This window comes from Balaenoptera ricei, chromosome 16, assembly GCF_028023285.1.
Source record: "Balaenoptera ricei isolate mBalRic1 chromosome 16, mBalRic1.hap2, whole genome shotgun sequence".
NCBI classification, from domain to species: Eukaryota; Metazoa; Chordata; class Mammalia; order Artiodactyla; family Balaenopteridae; genus Balaenoptera; species Balaenoptera ricei.
The window spans coordinates 32272296-32278295 of record NC_082654.1 but is presented as its reverse complement, the minus strand read 5'-3'; positions in this window follow the sequence as shown (position 1 = coordinate 32278295).

Genomic DNA, 6000 nt, shown 5'->3' with positions numbered 1-6000 from the left:
TTTAACAAAGCCTAAAACCAAGCCTAGATAGGATTAAGATGATCTATTGTACCATGCCTATTTGCCAGAAGAAAACTTAATTGGCTCAGGAAAGAGATAGTGTCATACATTTTTAATACATGATGTCTGGCATCCAGTAAAAATTATGAGGCATGCTATAAAAAAAAAAAAAAGGTCCAAATTACCAAAATCCAGATTTAAAACAGATGGTGGAAGTATCCCCACTGGTGGTTCATATATTGGAGTTATGAGACAGAGAATTAAAAATAACAATGATCAATATAGTCAAGAAAATGGAGGAAAATACGGAGAACTTCAGCTGACACTTGGATGACTCTGATGTAGGAGTGAAAAATACTATAACTAAAATTAAGAAGTAAGTTGATGGGTTTAACAGGAGATTAAACACATCAAGAAAGAGGATAAGTTAACTAGAAGACATATGAGTAGAAAGCATCAAGATTAAAACACAAAGAGAAAAGAATGAAAAATATATAACAAGGATATGAATATATAGAATATGGTGAAGTGTTCTAACTTATGTGTAAATCTCAGAAAAGGAGAAGAGAATAGAATAGTAACAATATTTGAGGACATATTGGCTGAGTTTTTTTTCCAAAACTGACATAAGTTATCAAATTACATATTTGAGAAACTCTAAGAATCCTAGGTAGGGTAATTACAAAGAATATCATACCTGGGATTACCATAGTCAAAGACCGCTCCCACACACTGAAAGAAATCATAAAAGCAAGCTGAGAAAAATGAGATGTTTCTTTCAAAGGAGCAGCAGTATGAGCAACAAACGACTTTTCAGTGGAATCAATGGAAGTCAGAAGGCAGAAATATCAACATCTTTAAGTTGTAGAAAGAAACTATTCATAAACTTAGAATTCTATATCCAGCAAAAATATCCTTCAGAAGTAAAACAAACTAAGGACAATTTCAGACAAAAAAGAAAAAAAAGGGCTGAGAGAATGTATTGCCATTAGACTTCCACTAAAAGAAATACTAAAGGGAGTTGTTCAGAGAGAAGAAAAATGGTCCCAAATAGAAGTACAGAAATGCAGAAAAGAATAAATAGTGCTGGGAAAGGTAAATATGTAGACATATGAAAGTGAATATTGACTTTATAAGATTATAATAGTAATTCCTTAGGTTTAGAATATATATAGAACAAAATATATGACAACAGTAGGACAAATTGGGAGAGCAAATAATCTTAAATGTGTAAAGTTCTTTCATTGTTTGTGAAGAGGTAAAAATAATAATTTCAGAGAGACTCTAATAAGTCAAGAATGCATGATGTAATCTCTGTGGCAAACACCAAATGACTAATTAAAAGCCGTGTAATCAAGAAACTAATAAGGAGAAAATAAAATAATAAAAATATATGTCATCTGAAAGAAGAAAAAATTAGTAAATGAATTAGTAAACTGAAGATAAGTCAGAGGAAAACATGAAGAATGAGCTACAGAGAGACAAAAGGGTACAAGTGTATAGAAGAGGATAAAAGACATAGTGAATACAGTGAAAAGGTGTCAAATATTGTCTAATGTATTTGTAATTGGAATTCCAGAAGAAGGGAGAGAGAGAATGGGACAGAACAATGTTTGGAGAGATAATGGCTGAGACTTTTCCCAAACTGAAAAGTGATCCCCAGCCTCAAGTTGCCCCCAATGATTTTCACCTCCTGGTATTCCCCTCCCATGTGTAGTTTCCTCCTGTATTATATAGGGCTATAACCAATAAGAGATTGTGGAACTTCCAAGGCTAGATCATAAAAGACATTGCACCTTCTCTCTTGTTCTCTCAGATTACTTTCTCAGGGAAGCTAACTGCCATCTCACAAAGACACTCAAGTAGCCCTATGAAGAGATCCATGTGGCAAGGAACTGAGGTTCACTAACTTGGAGATGTGAGTAAGCAGATCTTCCAGGCCCATTTAAAGTTCCAGATAACTGCATTCCTGACTGACATATATATTCAACCTCAGGAGAGACATGGAGTCAGAACCACCAACCTAAGCTGCTTCCAATTCCTCACCCACATGAACTGTATGAGATAATAAATGTTGATTGTCTTATGGCACTAAGTTTGGGGTAATTTGCTATGCAGCAACAAACAACAAATACAGATTTTTGAGGCCTGGCTTTGGAAGGAAGCAGTCAGTGGATTAGAGCTTCCAGTGACCTCGTCCTTGTGTTCAATTAATTTTCTAGAGAAGCTCACAGAACTCAGGGAAACACTTATTTATGTTTACCAGTTTATTGAAGGATATGGATACAGATGAATAGCCAGATGAAGGGATACATAGGGTGAGGTCTGGGGGAGTCCCAAGAGCAGGAGCTTCTGCCCCATGGAGTTGGGGTGCATCACCCTACTGGTTAGGATGTGTTCAGCAACCTGGAATTTCTTAAACCCTGTACTATTAGGATTTTATAGAAGGTTCCTCATGTAGGGATGATTAATTATTAACTCCATTTCTAGTTTGTCTCCCCTCTGTGGAGGATGAGGGGTGGGGCCGAGAATTCCAAGCTTCTAATCATGATTTGGTCTTTCTGGTTACCAACCCTTATCCAGGAACCATCCAGGAGCCCACTCAGAGTCACCTCAGACAGAACAAAATATTTCTAGTGCTCTTATCACTTAGGAATTCACAAGGGTTTTAGGAGCACTATGTCAGGGATGGGGTCAAAGAAATATGTTAGAACAAAAGATGCTCCTAGTATTCTTATCACTTAGGAAATTACAAGGGTTTTGGGAGCTCTGTGCTAGGAAGTGGGAGCAGAGACCAATATATATTTTCTATAAGCTCACAATAACTCAAAGGGAAGAACCAAGATCCCAGATGGTGGCGCCAAAAAATAAGAAGAATCATTCCTGTGCAAGAGTAGGAATGAGTTCCAGTCAAGGAACGTCTAAACTTTGCCCAGACAGGTTTCAGAATTGCTGTGGACCATGTGTTTTGCCTGTTTCCCCCTTTTTGAACAAGAGCATCTGTAACAGTTATCCTACACCTGTACCAACCATTCTGCGTTAGGTGTGGAAGGGGCAAATAACTTGTCTCATTAGTTCACATGCCTTCAGATAAAGAGAAACAATACTCAAGGAACTTCATTAAAGACCTACATCCAAGGAGACTCATGCATACCTAGTCCTGATGTAGATATAAAATTTTGGACTTGATGTAATGGGATGAATCTTTTGAGGATGAGTGTGTTTTGCATATGAAAGGAACAGAGTGTAGAATGTGGTAGCCAACCACCAAGATGGGCTCTGGTTATTCTAGTCTCTCAGTGTTAACACATTTGTGTAGCCCCCTCCCCCACTGAATACAGTTGGCCTCTGTAACCTATAGGATATTGTGGAAATGAGGGAGTGTAACTTCTGAGACTATGTCATAAAAAGCAATGTGGCTTTCATGCCAGACCTACCTAGCTAAGCTGCTTTTGGATCCCTCACACAAACTATATAAGATATTAAATATTTATTGGTTTTATCGGCTAAGCTTTGGGCAATTTTTTATGCATTTATAAATAGCTAATATATGAAAAATTTCCAAAACTGAGGGGGTTTTTTTTCATTAAAAAAAAAAACTGAGGGATTTTTTTTACACACAAGAAAGAAAATCATACTAAGCACTTAAGAACCGAACTGCTGAAGTCCGAGACAAAGGGAAATTTTAAAGCAAAATTGTCTCCTTACGAAGATTTTAAGAACACGTTATCTTCCATGGAACAAAGATTGAACAGATAGCTGTGACTTTTCAATAGAAACAGTGGAAGCCAGAGACAACTTAAAGATATCTTCAAAATGATGTAAGAAAATAACTGCCAGCCTATAATTAATTCCATACTAAACAAGATACCCTTCAGTAATGAAGGTGAGATAAAAGCATCTTCAATGACACAAAAACTGAAAAAAATGAATCACCAGGAAACCCCCACTAAAAGACAATAAAAAAGGTATTTCTTTTAGGCAGAAGGAAAAGAATCCCAGCTGGAAGCTTGGAGTTGCAGCACATTATGAGGGTAAATAAATCTGAATCAATTATGTCTGTATAAAAAAGTAATAACAAAGTCTTTTGGCAGTTAGAATATATAGAGTATTAAAATACATGAACAACAATAGAATGTAAGTCAGGAGAGATGGAATTAAACTGAGTTAAAGTGCTTTGTTTTCATTGTCCAGGAAAAGGATGAAGTACTAATATATGTTAGACACTAATAAGTCAAGGGTCAATAAAATAGTCTATGGGTAAAGCACTTACAGAGGATTAAAGAATAAATAACTACCAAGTTGATAAAAGACAGAAAAGAATACTAAAACAACCAATCAATACAAAAGGAGAAAAAAGACCACAGAAAATGTAGGACAAACAAACAAAAACAAAAAACAGTAATACCATAGATTTAAGTTCACAAATGGCCAAGAGTATCCACAACAGTTTGAAAGAACAAGAGGAAAAAGGTGGGAAGACTTTCTCATCATATATCAAGACTTATATAAAGTTACAATAATGAAGACAGTGTTCTACTGATTCAAGTATAGAGAAGTAGAACAATTGCCCAGAAGACACAGTCTGGAAATAGACCACATCCATGTGAACACTTGATTTATGAAAAGGGTGGTTCTGTAGAACAGTAATGGACGGATTGTGTTTTCAATAAATAATGTTGGGCAAATTGGGTATCTTTAGGGCAAACAAATGAAGTAACGTCCACTTCTAAATGTGAAAAGTAAGCAATAATACTCCTAGAAGGTAATATATGAAAGTATCTTCCTTCTTGGTGTAGGAACGTAATTCTTAAACAGCATAAAAAAGGCACCAAGTCTAAAAGAAAATATTAATAAGTTTAAAAGTTTTGTTTATCAAGAGATACCATTAAAGGAAGTTCTATCATTTGTGACAACATAGATGGACCTAGAAGACATTATACAAAGGAGTATGATCACTGCATGCATGATTCCTCTTATACGAGGCATCTAAAATAGTCAAACGTACAGAAGTAGACAATAGAATGGTAGTTACCAGGGGATGGAGGGAGATACGGGGAGTTGTTGTTCAATAGTATGAAGTTACAGTTATATAAGGTGACTAAGTTCCAGAGATCTGCTGTACAACATAGTGCCTATAGTTAACAGTATAGTATTGTGAACTTAAACATTTGTTGAGGGCAGATCTCATGTTGTGTTCCTATCACAAAACACAACAAAACAAACTACAAAAGGATACACAAAAAATCTTTGGAGGTGATGGATATGTTTATTACTTTGACTGTGATGATGGTAAATGAGTGTATGTATACATATGTCCAAAATCACCAAATTGTATACATTAATTATTTAAAGGTTTTTTGTATACCAATTATACCCCAATAAAGTTGGAAAAAAAGAGATTGAAAGTGCAAGCCACGAAAGGAAGATTGTATTAACAACATATTTAATCTACAAAGAACTCATATCCGGAATACCATATCCAAAGAACCTCCTGTAAATCAATGAGACATACAACCAAATAGAAAAATGGATAAAAATTTACACACCACACAGAAGAGAATCCACCTAGGCAATAAGTATATAGAAAGATGCTCAATCTCTTTATTAAGTAGTAGAATACAAATCTAACTACATTGTCAAGTATTTGTGTGCATGTGGAACCATTACTATTCTCGTATGTTGCTGGTCAGAATGAAAATTAGTATAAGAACCTTACAGATGATTTGGCAATATATGCTAAAAATAAATATACACAGTCATATGATCTACCAGGTTCACTTCTAGGTATATATCCAGCATAAATGTGTGCACATGTACAACAAAAAACACGTGTAGAGTGTTCATAGAAACATTATTTGTGATTACCCCAGATTGGAAGCTGTCCAATTGTCCATCAACAATAGAAAGGATTAATACATCATGGTGCATTCATACAATGTAACAGTTTATAGCAATTTAAAAATATCTCATGCTACACAAGAAAATGGATAAATGAAT